Source organism: Rhinopithecus bieti, unplaced genomic scaffold (genome assembly GCF_001698545.2).
Source record: "Rhinopithecus bieti isolate Rb0 unplaced genomic scaffold, ASM169854v2 scaffold_33326, whole genome shotgun sequence".
Lineage (NCBI taxonomy): Eukaryota > Metazoa > Chordata > Mammalia > Primates > Cercopithecidae > Rhinopithecus > Rhinopithecus bieti.
The window spans coordinates 2,028,209-2,044,209 of record NW_016814921.1 but is presented as its reverse complement, the minus strand read 5'-3'; the positions used below and the strand labels follow the sequence as shown (position 1 = coordinate 2,044,209).

Genomic DNA, 16,001 nt, shown 5'->3' with positions numbered 1-16,001 from the left:
ATGTCAAAGGCCTGATGTTATAGATATAGGAGGCAGGATGCAGTTAATCTTGTCCCCCAATCACGAGCACGTACAGGAACTGGCAGGAAGTAATACATGCTTTAAACCAATTTTAAGGCCATGATCTTTTGCAGATGGATGTCTGTATTCTTTTGAACAGAGATGTGTAGTGGTCAGATATGTCTTGGGAAATCCATGTCCTTCCTCAAGAGACCTGTCGGATGATGAGAAAATTGTCTTTACTCAAGTATCTAAATTACCCAATTTCATTACACCATGGTGTGGATCATCACAGCCAAGGAAAATTTTTAAATTCATCTTTCTTTGCTCTCCTTTTCCCTGAAACCTGCCTACAGAGTCAGCTAGGTGCTTGGTTTTATAGACAATTTGTCACAGTTTTTTTTTCATAGCTAAAGATTACTGAAATATTTGAGCCTTTTTTTAGACACGGTCTCGCTATGTTGCCCAAGCTGGCATGCAGTAGCTATTCATAGGAACGATCATAGCTGCCTCAAACTCCTAGCCTCCAGTAATCCTCCTGTCTCAGCCTCCCAAATAGCTGGGACTACAGGCTCACTCTGCACCTAGCTGAGACTCGTTTTTTAACTTCACATTGTAAAAAGCAAAGAGTCAATTCATTCATGTAAGTTTTTTAAAAGCCAATTAAGTACATAAACCATTATTGTGTAATACAAGTTCATGTAACAAAAAATTCTCCTTTTTTAAAACCTTTAGTTCTTTTGGCATCACATAGATACATATATAGATGGTTTCAAATGGTACCAATCTTCAAATAAAAATATTTAAATAAGATTTCATACTAACATGGCTTTATCCTAGCATTCCTTAAACAGATGCAGAAAAATTCCATTCTAATGAATTATCTGCTCCCACTGCTGCCAACATCCACTCCATCACTCCACCAGCCCCAAATTGCTTTATTGCAGTAGAATTATTTTATAATGCTAAATTGCTATAATTCGGTTTCCAGGCTAGAGGAAAAGCGGCACATATAGTCAGTCTTTCAGAGGCACATTAGCAAATGAAAAGTATATTGTAGGAGAACTAAGGAAGTAGGGCAAGGAACTTTGTGGGGGAAGAAGGAAGTAACTCCTACAGGCTATTTACCCCTTTTACCCCACCCTCTTTGTGTATTCCTGGGGTTTGCTTTGGTTTGGGTAGAGGGATGTTTGAGGTAGTGAGTGATCATAATAGAAGGTGATTGCACCTTGATGACAGGGCTAAAGAATCTTAGAGAGTTCAGCTGTGGCTCCACTACCTCTCTGTTCTCTCCCCAGTTCCTAATGTCTTTCATGCTCATCTGAATCCTTTCCGTGTAAAGAGTGACTGATATGGGGACCACAGCAAACATTTTTGCAACACAATTTCTTGCTGTAGAAAATGAGTTGTAATCAAAATCATTAAAGCACCATTCCTGTGAGCCTCTACCAGACATGGAAACGATATCATTCTACCCAACACTTCTTTGAAGTGAGATTCCACCACTACCTACTCCTTCATTTAATAAAGATTCATTTTGAATTATTATGCATCGAGTCCTCTGATAGACATGGGGCAAGGAGAAGGGGAGAGACAAAGAAGAAATGACAAGAATATGGGCCTTGCCATCAGTTTTCTGGGAAGGGGGTGGTTGAGGGAATGAGGCATTGTAAGAGAGGAATGTAAAATCTAACTTCTTGTAGTTCTTTTCCCCTTTAATCAAGCCCACATGTTTAACACCAGGAACTAAATGTGGTGAGGAGGGAAGGATTATAAAAATGTTCACTTTCATCCTACAGATATGAGAAAACAAGAACATACTGCCATTACTCGACAACTTTATAGCTCCAAATAATGCTAGCATGCAGTAAATCAATGCAGGCTTTCGCTGGCTCACGGAATGCATACCTCACGTTTGCTCTGAGAGGGAGCCCGTGTGATTCTATCTAGTGCCAGGCTGCCAATGCCCCTGGACGGGATTGAGGAGAAAGGGCTGGGGTCGACAGAGGGAGGCGGGGATCCAATCTGCTCTCAGAGCCAACAAAAGTCTCCAACCCCTAGTCCCTCAACAACCTTCTTTCTCTTCTTAAGGAATGACAGAAATCAGGAAATATTACTTCGGCTTGCAGGCTTCTGTCCTGGCCTATCAAACCCACAGAGAAGTCTCAGCAAATTACTGGAAACTGCACTTTGAACTTAGTCCCTGGCAAGGAGCCCAGTCAAACAGAAATGTAAAAGTTCCTTTCCTCCGCGGGGCCCCTGCACCAGGGTGTCCCTATAGACACTCTAGAGCTGATTGCAACAGGTTGGAATGAGGCCCCGCGCCAGGAAAACAAGCCCTGACCAGTATGATTTCCTACTGCCTGTGTTGTTTCTTAAAAAGGTTTTTTTTGGCTTGTTCTCCCTCGTTTTGTTGGACTAGGTTACAGGCTCAGGTCCCATCGAGGAAAAGACTGGCACCATTTTCACAAAATGCTTAATCCTTGTTTAGTTCGAAAACTGCTCCATCAGCCCCACCAGTAAGTGTAGTCATGTTGGGGGGCAACTAGGGGGAGGGACTGGTCAGGCCAGTTGCTAAGCAAATTCTTAGAACTCCCAGGGAATCGAGAAGTAATTAGCTTGTAAACCCTGCAGATATTTCTACCTCCGACAAGGGAGACAATATTTCTCTGCCCACCAGGCTTCACTACGTGGTACTAAAATAAACCAACAACAGGGACTGTCACGAAATGAACAGCCCCAGCCGTGCCCGGTCCCATAGCTACTTCTCCTTCATAAGCAGAAACAAAACATTGGCCTCTTTCTAACTGTTATATTTCTCTCTAAGAAAACTCATTTGTACAAGCAAATAAACTGACTCATTATAAAACTAAGAGGTCAACAAGAGGCAGATAAAACTAAAGGTTAGACAGCTGGAGAAACAAGCCTCTCTTCCAGCTGCAATGGGAGCTCCTTTGGAGGAAGCAACAAGTGCCCCGGGGGATCCATCGTCAACCTGGGAAGAGGAGGGGCAGGAGGAGAAAGAGGCGCTCCAGCACACTCAAAGCCCATTTCTGTTGGATCAAACATTCCTTTAAAACTAAAACTGATGCAAATCACAGCCAGATCTGGCCAGCAGTGACCTAACTCTCTTAATGTGCAATTATTTTCACTGCTTTCTCATAATGGGTTATTTTTCTACATTTGTATTGTTGCATACACAAAGTGTAAACACGGCAGTGATCTACTCTTCTGATAATTTTATAAAGAAAATTTCCCAAATGTGTTTTTTAAAGCCCTACATTCTCCCTAAAGGTTTCACATGGATTGGTAGAACTGCTTGTTCCATCTCTTAGCCCACAGCTTCCCCCTTCCCTGCCTCCCTGACCTCCAACTGACCCAGTTCTGTAATAATCAACAGTCAATGAACACCACACAATTCAAAAAAAAAAAAAAAAAAAAGCTATTGGGTAAAGTCGCAGTTAGGGCACTCCTGGTTAGCCCTGTCATTTTTGAGGGAGTTTCCCACAGGTTTTCTATTCTGATTAAGGCAAAACTCCTGCCTGGTATTTATCATCTGTTTCCCCCTCTCCCAGCTCCCAGTGGTTCTCGTAGAAGTAATGTAAGAAAGAACAACAAACCCAGGTTTCATATCAAGTCTACAAAGATAGTACATTCAAGGTGAATCATTCTCTCATCCAGGTATTCGATGTACATTCATTATTATTCCCTCTAACAAAGCAAGTATTACCATACATAGATCCCTCTTAGTCTCTATGTCCTCATTTACAAAATAACCCAGTAGAAAAATACCTACCTCCTGGGGATGTTGTTCCAAGAGATGACCAGTGTGGGTGGTCACACCCAGCACACAGGAGATTCCCTGGGAAAAACTGCAAATAGAAGGCTGGATGCTAGATAAGAGGTGGGAACTGGAGTGGGGCCTCTGGGTAGCAGAAGAACAAAGTCTGCTGGAGAGTATGAACTCCCTAAGAGAAAGGGCAAATGGTGTAAAGCAAAGTCAGGAACTTAACTGGGTGGGCATCAGGAATTAGAGCAGTGTGAGCCAGGCACAGTGGCTCTCTACCTGTAATCGCAACCACTCAGAGACTGAGGCGGGACAATCGCTTGAGGCCAGGAGTTCAAGACCAGCCTAAGCAACATAGTGAGACCCAGCCTATAAAAGACAAAATAATAATAATCAGAGCAGTGCCTCTTGAACTCTGGTGAGTGAGAGAACCCCAGGAGGGCTTGAACAACAAGAAGACCCCTCTGCAGCCCCCACCCCTTCCCCAGAGGTTCAGATCCAGTTGGTCTGGCCAGACCCCAGGTGGTTCTGATGTGGGACATCCACAAACCCCACTGAGAAACACCAAATGAGAGAGTGCGAGGAAGAGAAAGAGGGTTAGGGTGAAGTGGAGGGGGATGGAAGGCAGCAAGAGACACCCTAGGAAATGGGCGAACCTGGTGTGTAGTAGCAGCACAGGCTCAAAGGAGGAGAGCGCTTGTTAAGGGGCTGGAGTTGGGTTAGAACCAGCAGCCACAGGGAGGGCAAGAACACAGGATTCAGACAAGTCCTTGACTCTCTATGGGTTCAGAGGAGAGGTGGAAGGAGAAGATTATTTTGGTTTATGTTGTTAAACGCTAAAATTCTATTTAAAAAATACAATACCCAAGCAATCATTTTGAAATTTGAATTATGCTGACAGGATGTTCAAGTGAAAGTACTCTGAAATTCAGATGAATCCAAGCTCCTTTCAGGAAAGAAGCTTCATTCAAGTAATATAGGTGGTTGGCTGCCAAAGCCACACAACCAAATCATCATGATCTACATAGATCTAAAACCACCCTATGTACACTACTAACAACAAGTTATTCATTTGTAATCATCTGCTTCTTCAATGTCTTACTTACATTACTGACCCAAAACATGAACTTCTATTCTAAGACACAGAGACACAGAAAGCTAGAAGAGCTCAGGTTGCAAAGAAGGCCTCCATTTCATTTCAGCAATCCAAGGAGCCATGAACTTCAGTTGTGTCAAATCACATGGAAAACTAGAACCATGTGGGTGATGACTAGCTACAAGTGAGGGGAAAATTCAGAAAGCTTCCAAATCAAACGTTCCAATTCCCATCTCTACTCATGGGGGACCACAGCCACCCTTCTGATAACAACAGGGGGAAAAATTGCATTTATAAGGCAACTTTAAAAAAAGTAATCGCCTTATAGAGAAGGCAATACTAAGATCCTCAGAATCAAAGGAAAAGGGATGAAATTTTGAAGGAAAAAAAATGTCTAGGAGATGCAGCATGTGACTAACACATTTCCAGAAAGAGAGAAAAGACTATATATCATGGAAGAAATTATCAAAGAAATAATGTGAGAAAATTCCCCATCAGGCTGGGCACAGTGGCTCATGCCTGTAATCCCAGCACTTTGGGAGGCCGAGGCAGGCAGATCACCTGAGGTCAGGAGTTCGAGACCAGCCTGGCCAACATGGTGGAACCCTGTCTCTACAAAAAATACAAAAATGCTGGATGTGGTGGCACACACCTATAATCCCAGCTACTTGGGAGGTTGAGGCAGAAGAATTGCTTGAACCCAGGAGACAGAGGTTGCAATGAGCCAAGATCATACCATTGCATTCCAGCCTGGGCGACAGAGCAAGACTCTGTCTCAAAAAAAAAAGACACACACACACACACAAAGAAAATTCCACATACATAAGAGATATGAGTGAGGGTCCATTAGGTGGAAAGTATACTGAATAATAAAAGATTTACAGCAAAGCACTTCCATGTCAAATTGAGATGGTCCTGAAGCTTCTGCAAGAGAAAAAAGGCCACAAATAAAGGACAAGTAGTCAAATTACTATCCCACCCCTCAGCTGCAATACCTGGAGCCATCAGGCAAGTGAACAACATCAGGAAAGCAAAATTTGAATGCCTTCAGAAATCTGAAGGAAAAGGCTATCCAACCTATATTGGATCTATAATGTTAGGATTTAGGATTTATAGTGTTATTATCTAGGCATACTACTAACACTATACATTACACACAGACTGGGTGGAGATGACTCTCTCTTCTCTTGCTGAGCATGTCTTTTTTGAGGCCTTTCCTTGGGATTATCTGACCCAGATTGCCTCACTTAAGGAGCTGCTTTTACCTAGGCAAGATACATTAGAAGCTTTCTCCATAATGCCCCATGTTCATGGACTTAAAGTCTGCTGCCTGAGCTCAAGAGCCCTTGCCTTAATTCTTAGTCTCTTGACCACCATTATTATTAACCTTGCTACATGTCCCCAAGCCCCATCCAATTTGGCCCTCACTTCCACATTTCCATTATAAGCTTTTCTCCTGAACCCAGGGATGCTGAATATGACTCTCTACTTACATCCCTCTTTAAAACATGGGGCAGCCCTCACTTTGTTGCACTCAAACAATGGGTCTGACACAGGAAAGATCACATGGAGCCAGGTTGAGGCTCAGAGCAAAAAGTACATAAGGGAATCTGCTACTAATAAATGCCTCTGGACTACAATTGAGGAGCTTTCTGCTTTGTTCACATTTGAGCTCATTGAGGTGGAAAAACACATAGGTATTCTGGGCAGAAGTCCTTTTAAGAAATAGGCATTTTCCTGGAACATCATCTTTGTCGTGATTCTCAGGATCCTTAAGCCCAATGGTGGGAAAGAATTTCTGTGGAGTTTGGGTCCAGCAGAGAAGAGAAAAGGTAAACCTATTGCCTTACTCCATTATGATTAACAGAGTCCCCTAAGGAACAACTTACGAAGCCCAAGAAAGCATCTGAGACATTAAGATAAAAAAAAAATAGGTCAACTTAATATTTACTTAGAAATGTACAATACAAACTTCCCCAAGCTCCAGTCCTGGTGCAAATAAACTGCAGTTTGTTGGACAAACTCAACATGTCCAAAACCTAATTCATTACCTTCTTTCCTAAAACTCCAACATCCTTACTTTAGTCAGTGGCATTACCAGCATCCCCTTCACATGGTACCCAGGCTAGGTGTGATTTTTGTATCCTCCCACTCCCTCACGCCAGCTGACAAAACCCCATCACACCTGAAGAATCCTGTCGGCCCTCCTCTGCATTGGCTCTCCCTTCTGTAACCTACCCACATTCCCATGGTCACTCCAGTTCAGGCCCTCATTCCCTCCAGGTAGACCACAGTTTCCCATCTACTGCCACTGAATAAATGATTCTAGTGCTGAGTTCCAATCACTTCACACCTGTATGGGAGACCCCAGAACAGAACTCCTACTTTCAACTGAGTCACATTGCTGCTCATAATAAAATCTATACTGGCTGGGCGCGGTGGCTTATGTCTGTAATCGCGGCGCTTTGGAAGGCCGAGGCGGGTGGATCACCTGAGGTCAGGAGTTCTAGACCAGCCAGGCCAACATGGTGAAACCCTGTCTCTACTAAAAATACAAAAATTAACTGGGCATGGTGGCACGTGACTATAATCCCAGCTGCTTGGGAGGCTGAGGCAGGAGAATCACTTGAACCCGGGAGGCGGAGGTTGCAGTGAGCCAAGATTTTGCCATTGCACTCCAGCCTGGGCGACAGAGCGAGACTCTGTCCCAAAAACTAAAACTAAACGAACAAAATAATAACGTCTATATTGTAACTCACGTTCTGGCCAGTGAAATGTAAAAATACTAATAATGATAACTTTTTCATTTTGAGACAAAGTTTCACTCTTGTTGCCCAGGCTGGAGTACAATGGTGCAATCTCAGCTCACTGCAACCTCCGCCTTCCAGGTTCAAGTGATTCTCCTGCCTCAGCCTCCCAAGTAGCTGGGACTACAGGCATGCGTCACCACGCCTGGTCTTCTTCTGTCTTCTTCTATCCTGCAATGCAAGCGAGGTGGGTTGGTCCAGCAGTCATTTCAGACCATGAGGTAACTGAAGATGAAAGCCTGTTCCACTAGAACAGAAAAGCAGAAAAATAGGAGAAGCCTAGATCCCTGCACGATTGCATGGAGCTGACACACCTGCTCTGAACTGCCCAACTCCAGAGTCTTTTTACATGAGAAAGAACTCATCTGTTCTTCGGTCACTATTTCTAAGGTCCCTGTACTCACAGCTGCATGTAAAACATAACTGACAAAATTTTGCTCTCAAAATCATTGGTAGCTCCCAAATTCCAATGAAACAATGCCCAGATTCCTGGTCTCAGCACCATAGCAATCCCAAATCTGGACTTAAAATTCATTTCCAATCTTGTCTTCCACTCCTTTTCCTCCTGCAATTAATAACCTAGCCAAATGAAACAACTGTGATTCCCAAGGCACATGGCTATCACCAACTGTGTTAATAGAATTGCAGATCTTTCGAGCTGAAGAGGAACAGGACATCGGCAAGTCTCTAGAGCAGGGGCTTTATGACAGTTTTTATCAGTGAACAGTAAACTAAAACCTTACACAAAACTCCAGATGTAAAATATTTTTAAACAGCAGGCTGTTCTGATTTTAAAACCATGGGTCTGGTCCAAATCTTATTTTATTTCCTTATAGGTGAGGAAACTGAGGCTCACATAGGTGGAAGTGTGTATAATTGGTCAGAGGCTGGTTAGTAGCAGGCCTAGAACTAGAAAACAGGCTTCCCAATACCTACTCTGTCTTTTCCATTATTTTTAGTAATAAGTGATGCCAAGAGAGGTGCTCAAAGTAAAACTAAGTAGCAAGTCTTCCAATGCCCATCTTTCCAGTTAAGAGAAGAGGGACTTACAGTAAACAGGGATTTCCAGGCCTTTTCAATTTCTGCCAACTAGGGTAACTAGGGATACAACATAAAGCATCCTGGGGTTAAGTCCTATCAATCTGGAATTTTCCAAACACCAGAACATTTCCAATTTAGACCCATGCCCAGCGGAGCTGATGTAATTAGGCCAGCATCCAGAGAAGTGAGATTATATGCCAGGTCAGAGGATGCGTCTCCCCATGATACTCATAAAATCCTGTTGGCAAGTGTTCACACTATTAAAAAATATCAAAATGCTGGCTTGCCTGGAAAAACCAGGCAAGTTTGGTTCTTTAGTCATCATGAGGGAGTTCAACAACCACATGTGGCAAGGTGAACTGAAGACGCCTGTGCCTTCAGACCTGCCAAAGGGTACTGGGAAAACCTTGATTCTACCTGACTGCATATAAGGAAGGTCACTACTCTATGTAAATCAGAGGATGAATGTATCGTTGAAGACACATTCTTCAGTGAATCATTAATGAAAGGATTTCAGAGAAGATCAAGACCCACTTCAAAAGGTGAAGTTCTGCTTTGATATTTATCTGTTTCAAATTAGGTCTCTTCTCTCCACTTGGATTATAAAACCACAAAGGAGAGGACAAAATGTATGCCACAAGATAAATATTGTCTAAGGAGAAATTAAATGGGACACATTGTTGAGGACAGAACAGAGGAAGGGGAAAAAAACAGAACTTCTGTAGGGTCCTTGGGGGCAATGGTGGCTGATGAAAGTTCTCACATGTGACTCTCGGTAGCGTCCCTGCTTCTCAGAGAGAGGGCAAGGAGAACAGAGGCGGCATGCAGCGGGCCGCCCACCTTCACTCAATGGTACCCGATTGGGGCATGCACAGGGAGCTAGCTCCTCTGGAGTCTGACGGATCTGCATCACAGCCTGACTGCTGCACACTGTGTGACCTGGGGAGAGTGACTTCTCTAAAATGTCTGTGAAATGGAGATGATAAGATAGTACCTACCCGATGGAGGTGTTAGGAGGAATAGCGCCTGGCACACGGGAAGAACTCAATACATCCCCAATACATGCTAACTACTGTCATGATTTACACTCATATATCCATCTCCCCAGATAACCCATAAATACCTTAAAAGCAGACACCATGCCCTTCCTTCCCCACAGTTCACAGAATCCATACTAGAGGCTTTAAAAATGTTGGTTGATTGATTAATGGGCACTGGAAGGGGAGACTGAGCTCCTTAGATTACATGTGACAGCCTGTTCCAGTTCTCAAAGAAACTCCCTACAAGCCCTTTATTTGGGCAGAAAGCAGCAAATTCTTGCACCCTTAAAGTATATCAAAGTGTCCCTCACTTTCCCCATTTCATGGATCAAAGAAGAAATCTGTCAGGAACAAACGAGGGACCGCGAGAGCCAGAGAAATGGACAGAGGGACAGGATTCCCAGCCGAGGCCTGCAGCTCCGGCTCCTGCCAGGGCGGCTTTGCCCTCCCCGTGTGCAGCCTCCGCGTTCAGACTTGTGCGGCAGCTCCCATAAAACCCGCTCCGCCTTTTCCTCCTGGAGATCGTCCTGCCTTTCTCTTGCTGCTCAGTTCACGCCATAAAACCCCATGGCCAATCGTGACTTTTCATTTGGAATGATCAAAGTGGTAGCTGTCTGATGCAGAAGCAAGCACCTTTTAAATAAATACATGTTTTTAATTCGGATTCAAAACACTACCTTGGGCTCACCTGTCCCCTAGTTTTCTGAACAAGGTATGCATTTCCCCGGTGCAGGCAGGAAAGGTCACGTGGTCGCGCCTTCGCAGCAGCAGGCCGCCGCCTATCCCGTCTGGGGAATCAGGTTACCTGGAATGTCGGGCCACTTCTCAGAGTCTGGGTAGAGGCCGGAAGGACTCTGGGTGCGGGCAGTGAAGGACTGTGGGGAGACTAGGTGGAGAAACCAGAAACCTGGGAGGAGGAAAACAGGTTTCCCTTTCTAGGGCGCCCGTGCTGCAGGCACATGTAGTTGGGGGCTGGAGAGGGGAGGGCGGGGTGAAATGCCAGTTACTTTTGTTTGTCTTGAAACAAAGAGAGAAGAGGAGGGAGGTGCATTTTTTGCCTACAAATATATGTGAAATGCATACCTAAAGTTGTACTGGGTGAGGACCTAAGTCGTTGGCACCCACACCGTAGTGGGACAAATCAGAAGGGTCATTGTATAAGCAATGGCTACGGAGAATGGCTGTATAATAGGCGTATTATAAAATGCACACCTGGCTCCTGCAACGCTAGGGAGTGCAAAACTACTTTCAGAGAGCCATCGAGTAAGCAATAGGATGAAGGTCTTCGGTTGTGTCAGAACAAGGTTGTGCACAATATACAATTCCAGGCATTGTGCAAGTTCTTCACAGAGGCCCACGTATGCACAAGTGCGCCTGCCAACCATTTACCAACCACTGAGTCTTCTCAGTATCCCCACGATTTTTCCTAAGACAAAGGGGGAACAGTTTGCACTCTGCCCTACAGAATTTGTGAAAAATCATACGCTAACAGGCAAGTTCCTCCATGGTTTGCTTCTGAGTTTACTGTGGACAGTCTGGACTAAGGCAAGGGAAGAGTTTACCCTTTTGGGAAGGCAGAACTCTGCAGGGGAAATAGGAGAACTTCAAGATTAATCCTTAACTGGAAATGGAAGAAAAATCAGATAATATCCTTTCTGCCGTCCCCTAATACCTTCAGGAGTTCAAACGTTTTCCAAGCCAGCGGCACTTGGCAATTCTAATTACACAGTAAAATACCTAAGGTTAATGAATAACCTCTAAAGGAAGTTACTTCACATAATGACAGCAATTTCTCTGAACTAAATGTTAATAATAAGGCCTGTAATACTATGAGAAGGAAATGGTGGCAATTGGCAAATGGAACTCTGTTGCTTGGTAACAAAACCTGAGGTATGGACATTTTCTTTACCTGACGGGAAAGGGGTGGGTGGAAAGATTACAGTTCCAGCCTGAACAGTTTGAAATGCAGGCAGCTTTATGAAGCCCATGGCTGTCCTGCAGCACATAAAGTGGAAGCATATGTGGTAGATCATTTTGTTAGCAGAGAGAAGTTGGAGGGGGAATAATTCCCTAAGAATTACTTAGCAGCACAGTAAAGGAAATGGGGTGTAATCTGTAAAGAGACTGAGGGCAACTTAGTTCACATTACCTGGTACAAATCACCGCTCAACAAATAGAACATTTCAGCAAAATCCACCTAACAGCTAAATCTTCTCCCCTGCCTCTCTGCTTCTGTTTGTTCCAACAGAGACAGACACACTTTGATCCTCCTGTTTGTTTTTTTCTGTTTTGGAGCAACTGTGGCATTTGAGAGATGAATTAGAAAAGGAATGCAATTAAGACAACCTAACAGTGCAGTGTTCCTTACAGAGGAAAACTTTACGCATTTGAACTGCAGGCGCATATTTAGTTGAGTAATTATTGGCAGGCTGAATTGAAAGAGCCTAGAGACAACTTCTTCCAGCTGGTCATTAATCAACAGGAAATAGCCTACAACAAGGTCATTATTACCTTAAACCATTACAAGAGCATATTCAGTGAGAGGCTAAGATAAAATTGAGGGCTTTAAATCCCTGTTTGTTTTATGGCAGTGGTTTTCAAATCTGCCAGCATATCTACATCACCTCAACAGCTCTTTTTAAAATGCAGATTCTGGGGCCCCACTCCTGGAAATTGACACAGTAGATCCAGGATAGGTGCCTGGGAATGTGTACTTTAAATTATCCATGGTGTTCTCATCACCAGCCAGGTGTGGGAACTGTTGCTCTAAATTATATTAGCAGTAGAGTTTTTTGGTTTGACCAAAGATAGAAAGTGAGAGTAATTTTTTTGCACTTGAAATTTAATATATTTTCATTTCTGCTCTGAAAGAAGTTTATCTATACAGTTAGGAAAGATAAATATTCTAAGTGCATTATTTTTTTATGTTTCATGTTTTAATATTAAAAAAGTGTTAAAACTGAATATTATACCAAAACAACTGACTTTCTGACTATACCATCATTTCATTAAAAGCTATTTTCTGTAACTTGAGCATCTTCCTAAGTAGCCGAATAAAATCATCTGCCATAGGAGCCTTAAAAGGCCCACAAAATGGGCCAAGTTTGTCCCCTTATCTTGGTTATTTTTTCATGGTGCTCCTTATGAAGCGTTGGCCAGTGCTTTTAAAAGCCCTTGGTAGACTTCTTTCTTTCAGTTTTCCCTTCACCACATGCTCCCTCTGAGTTCTCTCTCCAATTCTTTGATTTCTTTAAAAATAATAATCTGCTATTATTTAGCTGTGGGTCTGAATGGACTAGTATTATTTTGGCCAAATAACACAAGTAATAGACAAATAACTAGGTGGGTGGGTGACTTGATTCAAAGGAATGACTCTTGAATAGCAAGAAGATGTTTGGGACAGATTAAAATTCTGGTCCTGAAAATAATATCTTCCAGACGGCATTCTGAATCTTTAGGATCTCTGCATTCACTATGCACAATGCAGGGAATTACCTATTAATAAGACTTTCTAACTATATTCAAAGAAATTAAAAGCCATCATCATGAGGTCAAGAGATTGAGACCATCCTGGTCAATATGGTAAAACCCTGTCTCTACTAAAAAACTACAAAAATTAACTGGGAGTGGTGGCACGCACCTATAGTCCCAGCTACTTGGGAGGCTGAGGCAGGAGACTCGCTTGAACGCGGTAGGTGGAGTTTGCAGTGAGCTGAGATTGCGCCACTGTACTCCAGCCTGGCAACAGAGTGAGATTCCATCTGGAAAAAAAAAAAAAAAAAAAGGAAAGGAAATCAAAAGCCATTGACTAAATAAACAAGAGAAACACCATCAAAATAATTAAAATATTAAAAATAAACACTACCAGAATGTGTAGATTACCTGAGCCACAAGAAATGGGTGCCTCACAAAGGGTAGAACTGATGACAAAAGCTATTCCCATTTTCCCCAAATCCCATACAAGTCCTTAACATGGCCATTTAGAAACCAGAATTAGGTTCACCTTAACCCCAAATCCTAATTTATGAGAAAGTTCTTGGAAAGAGATCAAGTCTCTACCCTTACCGCCATATTCTGGGACTAGTAGGAACTTCTAAGTACCTCCACTATGGTACTGATAATTCTCGGGACATTTAGAAGAACTCTCCTCATCCCCAGTCCTGCCCTGAAAGACATACAACACCTTAAAGATTACTTAGAAATTCTGATTCACCAACCTGCTTGAACTGAGGCGGCCCAACATAGTTGAAAGCTGGGAGAGCTGTTTACCCTCACATCTTGCAGTTCGAATGTGAGTCTTACAGAATGTGATTGGCCGGGCAAAGAAAAGCTACTCTTCCCTGAACACTCCTGGCCACTCCCAACAGCCTCCCTTCGCTCTCACAAGACTTTTGTGGGAGCACAGTGACACCTTTCTTGAGGCATTGTGATAGTGTTGACTTATCTATCTCCTGCATTGGAGTATAAACTCTCTGGGGGCAGAAAGTGGATTTTATTCAACCACTTTCCAGGGTTGAGTTCAATACCAAGTATATTAAAGGGTTACTGATAACTAATAAATGCATAAAGATTGCCAGAGAAAACCACAGCTAGAAAATAAAATGGTAAAAAGAGATTTTATTCAGGACTATTGCAATCTGGAAAAAGTACAGAACTCAGTATAGAACGATGCTCAATTCTTAATACAGCATGAGGAAGTGGGAATTTATAGCCAAGAAGACTGGAGGTTGGAGGATAAAAAAATCACTGAGAGGAATATCAGGGCTAAGAGGAGATTCTGACCAAACTAACCTAACAGGATTTTGCTGAAGACAGGCCGGGGTGATCAGACATCACCTGAAAGATGGTGGAGGATGAAGAACCCATCTAGGCATGGAAGGTGGTCAGACATGGAGGATGGGAGATTCATGCTAAAGTTAGCTGACTTCGTGCTAAAACTGGATTTTATAAGGAAGTACACAGATGGACCTAGGAGAAGTTTCAGGAGCCTGACTAAAATTTGATCAAGCAAAGAATCTTTATCAAGATCTATGCTGCTAAGGATTGCTTTCTCTGTGTTAACCATTATCTTAGCATTTCTCTCTCTCTTTTTTTTTTTTTTTTTTGAGTGACAGGCTAGAGTACAGTGACATGTAATCATGTCACTGCAGCCTCAACATCTAAGGTTCAAAAGATCCTCCCACCTCAGCCTCCCAAGGAGCTGGGACTACAGGTGCACACCACCATATCCAGCTAATTTTTTAATTTTTTGTAGAGCCGAGGTTACTCAGTATGCTGCTCAGGGTGGTCTTGAACTCCTTAATTCAAGTGATCCTCCCACCTTGGCCTCCCAAAGTGCTAAGATTACAGGCATGAACCACCGTGCCCGCCATCATTTTTTTCTTTTGAAAAGAAGACAAAACACTAGTGATGCACTTAGTCACTGATACATTAATAAGAGTTTTATAGTTCGTGATTCTTTTGCAGATTAAAAACTCTGGTGGACTTGAGACTATAATCAGAAAGGGACACAAAAGTCAGAGTAAATAATAATGGGAAGAGACCTTTCTGCCAATATTTCACCCTGTCTGCAGGTTGATCCCAAACGATTCCAGTTTTTCCCACCCCAGGGGACAGGCGACTTATAATGCTTGGTGATTTGGTTGATATGGGTTTGTCCCATAATCTACCACTAGGATACTGAAGATATAATATGCACCCTACTTGAGGCCTAAAATGGATAGTGATAATTTCTTGGTAAATTACTTACCTGGTACAAAAATGCACTACTCAAAATAAACTTAGGACAATTCTGACACTAACCTATAATAGATCCGCAAGGAACATAAGATAGGCATGAGAAGCTCTGGAGGTTTAATCATGGAATCTGGAGTCAGAGAGACTTTTGTTAAATTTCTGGTTCAGTCATTTTACAACTTGGATGACCCTGAGCTGATAACCTAACCATCAGATTTCTCATGTGTAAAATAGTAACACCCCTACTTTCTCGCAGGATGGTTTTGGATCAGCAATTACATACATAAAACAACTGGCCACTGGCATATAACAACAGTAGGTATGATGCTTTTACCACGTGCTTAATAAATGTTCATGAAATGGAATGGTATGGAATGTACCAAGACGGCATAGCCCATCAGCATAGCCCATGGTTTTTCCTCCTAGGATACACAGCCTACTTTAGACTCTTTATTATTATTATTATTATTATTATTATTATTATTATTATTATT

At 42.8% G+C, this 16,001-nt stretch overlaps 1 long non-coding RNA gene across 1 annotated transcript in view; it reads left to right on the top strand.

The window, feature by feature from the left end:
• Positions 1 to 11,591: 11,591 nt before the first annotated feature.
• Positions 11,592 to 16,001, top strand: part of LOC108515606 (uncharacterized) — a 10,500-nt gene continuing 6,090 nt past the window's right edge. Inside the window, exon 1 of the long non-coding RNA XR_001881574.1 lies at positions 11,592 to 11,661. This is a non-coding gene — a long non-coding RNA (uncharacterized LOC108515606). The remainder of the gene's footprint in view (positions 11,662 to 16,001) is intronic.